Below are 13,537 nucleotides of genomic sequence, written 5' to 3'. Positions count from 1 at the left end.
TCTCGCTGTCGACCTCTACAAAATGATGAAAGGGAAAGTGTTTATAGCTTTCTACATTATCGTTGCTCATAAAGTAAAATTGGTACATGAAGTGTGACTTTTAACTTATTACGTCTTTACTAATGACTTTATTCGTGGCACATTTTGTAGACGGTCTTCACATTTACCACGGAAAGTACCAGAAAAATTACACCACCTAGTCCAGGAGATATGACGTCAAATACCAATAGCAATGAAGAACTAACTAGTTCATCATGCAAGACGTTAACATTATTACTTCTTTTCCAGAAAATCTGTTGTTGTTGTTATTGTGGTCTTCAGTCCTGAGACTGGTTTGATGCAGCTCTCCATGCTACTCTATCCTGTGCAAGCTTCTTCATCTCCCAGTACCTACTGCAACCTACATCCTTCTGAATCTGCTTAGTGTAGTCATCTCTTGGTCTCCCTCTACGATTTTTACCCTCCACGCTGCCACCCAACGCTAAATTTGTGATCCCTTGATGCCTCAAAACATGTCCTACCAACCGATCCATTCTTCTAGTCAAGTTGTGCCACAAATTCCTCTTCTCCCCAATCCTGTTCAATACCTCCTCATTAGTTACGTGATCTACCCACCTTATCTTCAGCATTCTTCTGTAGCACCACATTTCGAAAGCTTCTATTCTCTTCTTGTCCAAACTAGTTATCGTCCATGTTTCACTTCCATAAATGGCTACACTCCATACAAATACTTTCAGAAACGACTTCCTGATACTTAAATCTATACTCGATGTTAACAAATTTCTCTTCTTCAGAAACGATTTCCTTGCCATTGCCAGTCTACATTTTATTTCCTCTCTACTTCGACCATCATCAGTTATTTTACTCCCTAAATAGCAAAACTCCTTTACTACTTTAAGTGTCTCATTTCCTAATCTAATTCCCTCAGCATCACCCGATTTAATTTGACTACATTCCATTATCCTTGTTTTGCTTTTGTTGATGTTCATCTTATATCCTCCTTTCAAGACACTGTTCAATCCGTTCAACTGCTCTTCCAAGTCCTTTGCTGTCTCTGACAGAATTACAATGTCATCGGCGAACCTCAAAGTTTTTACTTCTTCTCCATGAATTTTAATACCTACTCCGAATTTTTCTTTTGTTTCCTTTATTGCTTGCTCAATATACAGATTGAATTACATCGGGGACAGGCTACAACCCTGTCTCACTCCTTTCCCAACCACTGCTTCCCTTTCATGCCCCTCGACTCTTATAACTGCCATCTGGTTTCTGTACAAATTGTAAATAGCCTTTCGCTCCCTGTATTTTACCCCTGCCACCTTCAGAATTCGAAAGAGAGTATTCCAGTTAACATTGTCAAAAGCTTTCTCTAAGTCTACAAATGCTAGAAACGTAGGTTTGCCTTTTCTTAATCTTTCTTCTAAGATAAGTCGTAAGGTTAGTATTGCCTCACGTGTTCCAACATTTCTACGGAATCCAAACTGATCTTCCCCGAGGTCCGCTTCTACCAGTTTTTCCATTCGTCCGTAAAGAATTCGCGTTAGTATTTTGCAGCTGTGACTTATTAAACTGATAGTTCGGTAATTTTCACATCTGTCAACACCTTCTTTCTTTGGGATTGGAATTATTATATTCTTCTTGAAGTCTGAGGGTATTTCGCCTGTCTCATACATCTTGCTCACCAGATGGTAGAGTTTTGCCATGACTGGCTCTCCCAAGGCCATCAGTAGTTCTAATGGAATGTTGTCTATTCCAGGGGCCTTGTTTCGACTCAGGTGTTTCAGTGCTCTGTCAAACTCTTCACGCAGTATCTTATCTCCCATTTCGTCTTCATCTACATCCTCTTCCATTTCCGTAATATTGTCCTCAAGTACATTGCCCTTGTATAAACCCTCTATATACTCCTTCCACCTTTCTGCCTTCCCCTTCTTTGCTTAGAACTGGGTTGCCATCTGAGCTCTTGATATTCATACAAGTGGTTCTCTTCTCTCCAAAGGTCTCTTTAATTTTCCTGTAGGCAGTATCTATCTTACCCCTAGTGAGACAAGCCTCTACGTAGAATGAGATTTTCACTCTGCAGCGGAGTGTGCGCTGATATGAAACTTCCTGGCCGATTAAAACTGTGTGCCCGACCGAGACTCGAACTCGGGACCTTTGCCTTTCGGGGGCAAGTGCTCTACCAACTGAGCTACCGAAGCACGACTCACGCCCGGTACTCACAGCTTTACTTCTGCCAGTACCTCGTCTCCTACCTTCCAAACTTTACAGCAGCTCTCCTGCGAACCTTGCAGAACTAGCACTCCTGAAAGAAAGGATATTGCGGAGACATGGCTTAGCCACAGCCTGGGGGATGTTTCCAGAATGAGATTTTCACTCTGCAGCGGAGTGTGCGCTGATATGAAACTTGCTGGCAGATTAAAACTGTGTGCCCGACCGAGACTCGAACTCGGTACCTTTGCCTTTCGCGGGCAAGTGCTCTACCAACTGAGCTACCGAAGCACGAACTGCGAGGTTCGCAGGAGACCTTCTATAAAGTGTGGAAGGTAGGAGACGAGGTACTGGCAGAAGTAAAGCTGTGAGTACCGGGCGTGAGTCGTGCTTCGGTAGCTCAGTTGGTAGAGCACTTGCCCGCGAAAGGCAAAGGTCCCGAGTTCGAGTCTCGGTCGGGCACACAGTTTTAATCTGCCAGGAAGTTTCATGCCTCTACATCCTTACATTTGTCCTCTAGCCATCCCTGCTTAGCCATCTTGCACTTCCTGTCGATCTCATTTTTGAGACGTTTGTATTCCTTTTTGCCTGCTTCATTTACTGCATTTTTATATTTTCTCCTTTCATCAATTAAATTCAATATTTCTTCTGTTACCCAAGGATTTCTATTAGCCCTCGTCTTTTTACCTACTTGATCGTCTGCTGCCTTCACTACTTCATCCCTCAGAGCTAGCCATTCTTCTTCTACTGGATTTCTTTCCCCCATTCCTGTCAATTGTTCCCTTATGCTCTCCCTGAAACTCTCTACAACCTCTGGTTCTTTTAGTTTATCCAGGTCCCATCTCCTTAAATTCCCACCTTTTTGCAGTTTCTTCAGTTTCAATCCGCAGTTCATAACCAATAGATTGGGGTCAGAATCCACATCTGCCCCTGGAAATGTCTTACAATTTAAAACCTGGTTCCTAAATCTCTGTCTTACCATTATATAATCTATCTGATACCTTTTAGTATCTCCAGGATTCTTCCAGGTATACAACCTTCTTTTATGATTCTTGAACCAAGTGTTAGCTATGATTGTTATGCTCTGTGCAAAATTCTACAAGGCGGCTTCCTCTTTCATTTCTTTCCCCCAATCCATATTCACCTACTATGTTTCCTTCTCTCCCTTTTCCTACTGACGAATTCCAGTCACCCATGACTATTAAATTTTCGTCTCCCTTCACTACCTGAATAATTTCTTTTATCTCGTCATACATTTCATCAATTTCTTCATCATCTGCAGAGCTAGTTGGCATATAAACTTGTACTACTGTAGTAGGCATAGGCTTTGTGTCTATCTTGGCCACAATAATGCGTTCACTATGCTGTTTGTAGTAGCTTACCCGCACTCCTATTTGCAATGATTTTCGCCCAGTCCCTAAATATGTTGCTGAATGTACCTACAAAAACCTATCACTGTACGATACATAATGGAGGAGATATGACGTCAAATATTGAAATGTGTGAAAAACTGCAGCATCATGCATGACGTTTTAATTTATTACCTCTTTACTGTAAACTCCATTCCCATCGCAGACGGTAGAAACGCATGTGGCCGGATGGACATGGAAAATTATGTCATCGTACAGGACACAGTTCAGTAGTATGGTATCATAAACATTGATCAGTGTGAAGTTGAAACTGCAATGCGAAATTCGCTAGACACACAAATAAAATATGTGTACAGATACGTGTGGAGTACGTTAAATATATGTGAAATAAATTGGACATGACGGTATGCGGACAAAGCCATCGGTAAAAAACTCATTCCAAACCCCCCGTAACGATTAGAATTAAATTTGTTACACATGTAAGTGCAGGGATAGTAACTACCAGTATCCTACTAGGGTTAACGGGATAACGTGGAGAGAGAAGGAGGAGGAGAAGATGGATATACAGGGAGAAGGAGGGTACAGACACAGATGGAAGGAGGTCAAGATGGGCAGATTTAGGACAGGGGGTATTGGACAGAGAGAGGGAAGATGAGGAGACCGCCAGAGAGAGGAAAGGGGAGGAGATTGACAGACAGAGAGGGAGGGAGAGACAGGCAGAGAGAAGGGGAGGAGGAGATGAACTGACCGGGAGTGAGGAGGAATTTGACAGGGAAGGAGAGAAAAGAAGATGGACAGAGAGGCGAGAGGACGAGATGGACACAGAAAGCATAGCGAAGGAAATGAACAGGGGGGGCGGGGGGGCAGAGGACGAGATGTAGTTAGAATGGAAAGGAGGAGATGGACGGTACAGGAAAGGAGTAGATGGACAGAGGGTGAAGGAATAGATGGACAGAGGGGAAAGGGATTAATACAATTTGGGGCGGGGGGGGGGGGGGAGAAAGACATGCACACAGAGAGAAGCAAGAAGCGATTGACAGAGTGGAGGTGCAGATGGAGGTGGATACAGAAAGGAGAAAAGGGGACATGGACTAATAGAAGATTGGAATAGATACTTACCTATTAATCGCCAATTACTCAGCCAGAATGCGTATAAACGTTTAGACATGAAAAATCAAATAGTAATCTCTGCTATAACGGTGTAAATAAAAATAGATACATACCTGACATGTACAAAACGATTGTAGAAGAGCGTTGTTTTCACGCAAGTTTCTAATTTCTCTGCACCGATTTTCTGCACATCCAAATTCTTAAATCTATGCAACATAACTGTCACCAAAAATGATGAAGTCGGGATCAAGACGAACTATCGCGAAAACGTATGCCTTGAAGCCGACGCCTGTTTCCTGTTTGGAAATAAGCCTTCAGTCACCAGATACTACTGAACAAGAAAGCAACGTCCATGAATATGGATACAGGATCTTCTTTGATATTTATAAATCCCTACGTTACATACATAATGTTACGAGAGCCCTAGTTATTTCATCGTGACATGATGCGTTAGTGCGTGGTTGGAATGGAGATCAGGTCCGCTTCTACACGAACGTGATCGCCCTTTCTTGTGCAAGGAATTTCGGAAATGCTTCTTGTGAATCACTGGAGCAGTGCTAAAGATACTAACGAATCGTGTATACGACTAAGGAGGTTGAGCAGTGGTCGGCTAGCGTTAATGCCCTTTTTCCTTTTGGGCATTTTGTTACCATCAAGTGGCGCCTTATTCCTCCCTCAGCTACTATCTGAACGAGTAGCACCATTGCCTCCATCAGTGGCAGCAGCTGGTACTGCTACAACTTCTTTAGTGTGGCATGGCGTGTGTGGGGAGTTGTCGGTTGCGGCGGAGCAGCGAGGAAGTCTCTGTGGCGTGTGAGCAGCCTGGGGCCGCTGGCGGCGTGCGCATGCGGTCGGACTTGCGTGGCACTAGCTGCGTGAAGTGCTAAGTTCGTCGCTCACCGCTGCTGCATGCTGGAGTTGAGTAATCAGTGAGCCTGTCATGAAAGCTCAACCATTGTGACATCTCTTCGTTAACTGCTGGTTTTTGCATTCTGGGCTGTCCCCACTAGCAGCAACAGGATGGCGTGTTGGAGTCGGCAATATTTTGCAGCCGTCTCACTGTATGGTGTTTAACCTTTGATATGATTATAATTTATTAGTGAATTGCACCAGCAGCCTTGTGGCCGTTAACGTTCTGGTTACCTGCCCCGATCGTTACCGTAATTTTTCGGCAGTGTGTTTTCCTCGCCGTGTTGAGCTGTCCGGCACGGCGTGTTGTTCGACAGTTTGGTGTTGTTCTCCTTTTCTCTTTGAGTGTTTATTCTGCCTCAACTGTGTTTACATGCCAATTATTAAGACATAATCCCGCTGCGATCCTCGTCTTTGCTGGTACCTTTGGTTGTCGTGCTGTTGGTCGGGTGGAAGGGAATTGATTAGGCGGTTGGTTGGTTTGTCAGGCGTTCCAGGTCGTGCTGCAACCCGATTGTTTAGTGTTACGCTTGGCTGTCTGTCTCAGTAAACTGTGGTTGGAGCTTCCTCTCCAGGCTAACCCTTGGAACTCTTCTGAACACCACTTTTTGTTATTTGTGATTGTCATTTTATTTGGTCGCAGGTACTGTGCCAAGCCTTCAGCCCTGTATTAATATTGTCTGTTTTATGTTAAATATATGGCTTTCAGCCAAACTTTATACAACTTTTTAAGATTAGGCCTTCAGCCGTGTTTCATTTAAAATTCTTGATGCTCTGTATTTAGGCCTTCATCCGCGTTTGTTTCAGAATCTGTGGCTTTAATATGGAAATCCTAGTCTGTAAGGTTTCTCTTTAATTATTTTGAATTCTTGAAACGGCCGTCAGCCGTGTTCTGTAAATGTTTATCTTAAGGTTGTCTTTATTTATTCTTGAGTAATTGCTTGGGCCTTCCGCCGACAAGATACTTCAAGTTTTGTTAAGATGTTTTCCTGTTGTACCGTGTAAAGGCTTATTCTTAAAGTCTCTCTTTTATTATGTAAAGAAAATTTTTTACTTGGGCTTTCAGCCGAAGAATTAACTTGAATTTTTCTTAATATGGCCTTTAGCCGGAAGATATTGTAATTTTACTTAAGTAAACCCTTCAGCCGTTGCTCTAAATCCAGATGTTTTAAAAGCAATCATTTAAACTTATTCTGGAGAAGTTACTTGGGCCCTCAGCCGTGAATTTATCTTTGTTGTTTAAAAGAGAAGACTGTGCATTGGTTTAAGGAATAAGGTTGTGTCTGTTCTTATATAACTGACAGTAATAGGAGTAACCGCTGAATTACAGGCCTATATCACTAATGTCGATTTGCAGTAGGGTTTGCCGGCCGAAGTGGCCGTGCGGTTAAAGGCGCTGCAGACTGGAACCGCGAGACCGGTACGGTCGCAGGTTCGAATCCTGCCTCGGGCATGGATGTTTGTGATGTCCTTAGGTTAGTTAGGTTTAACTAGTTCTAAGTTCTAGGGGACTAATGACCTCAGCAGTTGAGTCCCATAGTGCTCAGAGCCATTTTTTTGCAGTAGGGTTTTAGAGCATATACTGTATTCGAACACTATGTAGTACCTCGAAGAAAACGATTTATAGAAATATAGTCACTACGGATTCAGAAAATATCATTCTTGTGAAACACTACTAGCTATTTATACACATGAAGTAATAAGTGCTAACGACAGGGGATGTCAAATTGTTTCCATATTTTTAGACTTCCAGAAGGCTTTCGACACCGTTCCTCACAAGCGTCTTCTAACCAAATTGCGTACCTACGGAGTATCGCCTCAGTTGTGCGACTGGATTCGTGATTTCCTGTCAGAAAGGTCACAGTTCGTAGCAAGGTTACTAAATAATAAGGTTGGGCAGTAAGCGCTCTGCTCTGCCATTGGCTGGCCTAGTGACGTCAGCGTGGAAGCAAGCGCTCACAAGCAGACGACACGGCATGCGCGTTTACGTCAAGTTTTTGGCGGAAGATTTTGTTTATACCAGAATTGAGATGTCTAAAGTGCTTTTCTGCTGCTAAAATATTACAGTTAAAACTGATGAGTTATATTCTTTCGCAGATTATGCCTCACACATCGGTAAAATATCAGATCACAACCACACTGACACACACTTGAAATTCGAAACGTCGGCTCAAATATATCAGAAACTATTCATTTAATCGCATTGAAATGAATTTACTTAAGAGCTCGAAGTTGCACACACTTGTTTGTAAGGACAGCATTCCTTCTTTCTAAAGCCGCTATAGTATTCATCAAAGTAACTTTATCTGTGTCTGAAAAAAGAACTGTCATCGGTACATGTGCTCTTATTACGATGTTTCTTATTTGGTGACAGCTTTTGCAGAGTTTCCAGAGATCTCTTATGTAGTTCTCGTTTCTTATACCGTTTCGTTCTGTCTTCTGTTGCGGGTGACACATTGACAGTCGCACTACTGCACGGCAAATTGCACGAAGGAACTGCATCTGGCTTGAGCATTGTTTTTCGGGGCAAATTAAGCAATTCAGACTGTAAATCCCTTAAGTAATCTGTTTCTTCGAAATTGCGAGAACATATTCGTGCATGCGCAACATTTACACTGTCTTTCCTACAACATTTCGACAACCATAGTTTTTGTAATGTTTCATTACGCGGGAAACTGTGATACATTACGTCAGTTCCCTTTGTGCTACGGTTGTAAGAAAAACAGCCCGTAACAGCACAGCCTGGCATTGTAAAAATTAATTTTCTCACTCACTTGTAGATTCTCCAATAAGAATTTCACAGGACGAACCATAAACTATAGAGCTGGCGAACACAATGTTGATCCTGCTGTCCACTATCGCTAACTATTTCAGTTCCGAATCAAATATTAATTACAGCAAAAACCGTTAACACTCCCGAATTCCGAATGTTTCCGCTGTTGACTGAGTACCTCAGAAGAAAGAACTCAATCAAAATACTCCTTCAAACACAAAACAACACAAGAAAAACAATCACACACAATTCGAACTCTGTACTGTTTGGCACAGCTGCTTCCACCGTGACGTCATGCGCACAACTGAGAAAACACGTTGCTTTCTGCGCATAGCTTTCTGCGCCCCCCTGGTTCGCAGTAATAGACGGAAAGTCATGGAGTAAAACAGAAGTAATATCCGGCGTTCTCCAAGGAAGTGTTATAGGCCCTCTATTGTTTCTGATCTATATTATCGACATAGGAGACAATCTGAGTAGCCGTCTTACATTGTTTGCAGATGATGCTGTCATTTACCGTCTTGTAAAGTCATCGGATGATCAAAACGACTTGCAAAATGATTTAGATAAGATGGGGGTGAAGTTATTCACATGAGTACTAAAAGAAATCAGCTAAATTTCGATTACGCGATATGTCACACAAATCTGAAGGCTGTAGATTCTACTAAATACTTAGGGATTACAATTACAAATAACCTAAATTGGAACGATCACATAGATAATATTGTGGGTACAGCAAATCAAAGACTGCGATTCACTGGCAGATCACTTAGAAGGTGCAGTAGGTCTACTAAAGAGACTGCTTACACCAAGCTCGTCCGCCCTATTCTGGAGTGTTGCTGTGTGGTGTGGATCCGCATCAGGTGGGACTGACGGATGATATCGAGAAAGTAGAAAGAAGAGCAGCTCGTTTTGTATTATCGCGAAATAGGGGAGATGGTGTCACAGACATGATACGTGAATTGGAGTGGCAATCATTGAAACTAAGGCGTTTTTCGTTGCGACGGGATCTTCTCATGAAATTTCAATCACCAGTTTTCTCCTCCGATTGTGAAAACATTCTGTTGGCACGCATCTACATAGGGAGAAATGATCATCACGATAAAATAAGAGAAATCAGGGCTCGCACAGAAAAATTTAAGTGCTCGTTTTCCCGCGTGCCGTTCAAGAGTGGAACGGTAGAGACAGCATGAAGGTGCTTCATTGAACTCTCTGCCAGGCACTTTATTGTGAATAGCAGAGTAATCACGTAGATGTAGATGTAGAATTGACCTTGGCCCCTTTCCACAACCTGACCCGCTCTGTCCTGAGAAACCAGATTTCAGAGGTATGAAAGACCTGGTCTTTTTTCATAGTTAAACCCCATGTACCTTTATAGAGCATCAGCATTGTGTGATGCATTTGCTGCTGAAGACCATCCGAAATATCAATCGCGTGATCACGAGGACTGCTGAGGAGTGTTTTAAACTTTCTCAACGTTCCTGGAGTATTTGAGGAACATGCAACCATAACATTATGTTGTATGTCTTAGGACACTGCTCCGAGTGCGCGGTAATAATTTGTTGTGCATCTGAATCGTATTAGGCGAAGAATAAAATTTTTTCAGGAGTCTGGAGCTATGTCCATTCACAGCACGCCTACCCAACATGCAACTGTTGCGTAACAACACTCGGGGGCGCCGGAACACAATCAAGCAAGGAGTACATTGACACAGACTGGTGAGAGAGAGTGTAACAAAGACCTGTTTCATTACCATGACGTTAACACAAAGGTGGTATAATGATATTGTACTGATGGGATAATATGGAGAAACAACATCGAAAGATTATGCAAAAACACCTTTTAGCCTGCAAACCTTGAATAAAAAACCGCTCTGAAATTCAGCATTTGTCCGACACAGAATGCTGACATGATTGAAAAGCTGGAGTATATTCAGAATCACGCCATCGCCCAATTCTTTCCACTCAGGCCTTGAGTCTGGGCATTCTCTTTGCGTTACTGATATCGATGGAAGGCCAGGTCTGTTAATTGCCGGATGACTCGTTGATGTACTACCAAAAGTTGCCAGCTACTGACTGTTTTAAGTCTACTCCTATGAGTCCATTACTACCCGGCTGTGGAGGGGGATGAGAGAATTTCCACTCCGCAACGCGCTAGTCCCGCCGGTCACAGCGGTGACTAACTGAAGATACGTATGATCTGGGCGGATCTTGCGTGGATGAAGAACTATTTTGTCCGGTTGCGAGCTGCTGGACTTGGTTGAAGGAGGCCTGGTGCCACCCGTTCTTAGCTGTGCATGTAACACACACCGGATGTACGGTGGGACCACCCGTCAGGCCGTCCTTCGTGTAGCTGTTGCGGCTTTCCTCTTGTCGCCATCGTGAGAACCTTCGTCAGGGGTGTGTCGATTAGGACTATTGATATTTTTAAAAATATCTTGAATCCGATGTATCGATACTTAAAAAATATCATTAACAGTCCTCCACATAGAGAGAAAAACGTATTGATATAGCGATGCATCGATGGAAAACATATCGACGCAAGGGGCTATAAATACATCGAGTAAAGTCGTTGACGTAGGCGTTAATGGCCGAAAGCGTTACTGATTTGTGAATCTTTTTGTTGTGGCTATCTGTGACTCATCATCTCCCCTATATGGTGAGTAGCAACTTTCCTTTTCTTAGTATTGTTATATTTAAGTATTGATTTATTATTAGATATTCTACACATCAACAAGGTAGCAGCCTGCTTATCCCCCTTAGTGCAAGAATTGAAAGGAAAACGATGCAAGCTCACACTTGACGGTAACCAAATTGCTAACAATGGTAACTACATGTAAGTGGTGCAATAAAAGGTATCCGCTGGGTCCGTCTATCGTCACGTATCAACTTTGTCTGGAACCATGTCGACTACCGGGTTTTCTCATTTCTATAAACGCCTGTGACCTAGCAGTTGCACTGTCAAAATTTTGTGGTGAAGTTAAACAGTGCAGTTTTCCGTTGGCATCGCCAAGCGCCGATTACGTCAGCACCTACAATCAGACGTTTCCACCCAGCACAATGAGCAATCTTCTGATTTAGATTTTTGTTCACCAATTACAGAAACAGTCTTAGAAGAGTGGTAATGTGAGGAAATAGCACAATAGTTGCGTTAAAATAGTTTTTAACGCAACTGATGAGCTATTTCTTCACATCGGAAAGCTTGTTGTTCCGTTCACACTGCCTTCCCTCAGTGCAACCGGACTTCTTCTTTGTGCCAACAATACTTTCTTCATACAGTAAAGAGAAAAACTGGACACGATGAAATCTCAAACAGAAGTAAGACTCCGTCAAACAGAGTAAGTGAAATTACGTTCTACTGCAGTCTCAAAAGAAGAATTCGAAATATTTAACGAAACCTGGTGTTGCCTTCAGATACGCGGCCTCGTGCAGGGGGCAACTGCTGTCGGCGTGTCTCACCAGCCTAGCGTGGTTGTGGACTTCCGATCGCGGCTTCTGTGACAGGTGCTGATGTGCCACTCAGCGCATTCCTGCGGTGTTGACAAAGCCCGGCTGCTACTAGGCTGTGCCGAGGTGGAGACTGAATCACCGTAAACTCTCAGCAATAAAGGGGCGTTATTTAGTGTTGTCTCGTTGATTCCCTGGCCGTGTCAAAGTTCCTCGCTACCACGTCTCCTTCCTACCTTCCAGAACCCTTGTAGGACAGCACATGCAGTGAGTCCCTACAGATTTTACGATCAGAACAGCCTGAGAAGCTAATTAAGTGAGACTGCATGCTGAGAATGCTTTTTCGAACAGAGACTTTATCAGCTCAATAAGAGATCCTGCCTGTTCCAGTGTCCTGGCATTGAAACATTGGCTGGCTCTGAGCACTATGGGACTCAACTGCTGTGGTCATAAGTCCCCTAGAACTTAGAACTACTTAAACCTAACTAACCTAAGGACAGCACACAACACCCAGCCATCACGAGGCAGAGAAAATCCCTGACCCCGCCGGGAATCGAACCCGGGAACCCGGGCGTGGGAAGCGAGAACGCTACCGCACGACCACGAGATGCGGGCTTGAAACATTAAGGTAGTCTGCTAAACATAATGCGTCAAAACTTGCTTTCTTTATATTTCAGTATTCAGTATTTCATTTTAACACTGTTTCTAGATACAACGACCCGGAGAATAAACGAAAATGTTCATTCTAGTGTTAACACCTATCCAGTCACTTCTCTGTTGCGCAGTCAAAAGGACATGATGTAGTACTTAGCGCCATTATCTTTAGATCACAGAACCCTGGGTTTCGTTCATGGCTGGGACGGAGATTTTCTTGGCTGTCCTTTCTTTCATCTGCAATGATGTTCAAGTTGCTGAAGTAGTGCCAAATAGAGAGAACAGCACCCAGGCGGACGAATAACCCCATACGAGGTCTCTCGACCACTAATGCTATACAACCATTTAACTTTTTCTGTTGCGTTCTGAGGGCTACTGATAGTTCATCATATTTGAATTTGGACAAACAGCTACCATGTGTCGTTAAGACTGTAGATTTCTACATTAGAAACAACGTTTAAACGCTAATGTAAAATAATAATTTTCTTTATACTGGGCTAGAAATGAATCAGCAATATATACATTTACCACAGACACTGTCTTACGAATTATGGTATTTATTTCTTACAAACAAAGAGCAGTTACTGACATATGTCTGGAGAAAACGACAACTACACTCCGCATTACCGATTATCGGTGCAAGCCACCAACGTGAGGTAATGAATCTCTTGCTCGGTTTAACAGTCTTGGCAGCTGGACCTAGAAAGAGAACGATTGTTCACCACGGACTCAGATACAAAAATACAACCGTTTCCCCAACGGTCTGAATAATGAGGTAGTTTTTGTCTTAGTAAATTATTTTAATTGCTGAGGGCTACAGGCTTCTGAACTGAAAGTTTTGGTCCAAATCAACCCCAATTACATCCGTTCTTCACGAGCATACACATCTGCATCTACGTCTACATCTTCATGGATACCCTGCAAATCGCATTTAAGTGCCTGGCAGAGTGTTCATCGAACCACCTTCAAAAGTGTCTGTTATTCCAATCTCCTATAGCACGCGGAAAGAATCAACACCTATATCTTTCCGTACGAGCTCTGATTTCTCTTATTTTATCGAGGTGATCGTT

General features: G+C 43.0%; 1 non-coding gene across 1 annotated transcript; it reads right to left on the bottom strand.

Moving 5' to 3' along the window:
* Positions 1-2,124: 2,124 nt before the first annotated feature.
* Trnas-cga (transfer RNA serine (anticodon CGA)) lies at positions 2,125-2,199 on the bottom strand. The gene has a single exon. It is a non-coding gene; the product is annotated as a tRNA-Ser (tRNA).
* Positions 2,200-13,537: the final 11,338 nt, after the last annotated feature.

The sequence above is a fragment of the Schistocerca nitens genome, chromosome 6, assembly GCF_023898315.1.
Source record: "Schistocerca nitens isolate TAMUIC-IGC-003100 chromosome 6, iqSchNite1.1, whole genome shotgun sequence".
NCBI classification, from domain to species: domain Eukaryota; kingdom Metazoa; phylum Arthropoda; class Insecta; order Orthoptera; family Acrididae; genus Schistocerca; species Schistocerca nitens.
The sequence above is the reverse complement of the archived record's forward strand: the minus strand, read 5'-3'. Positions and strand labels throughout refer to the sequence as shown.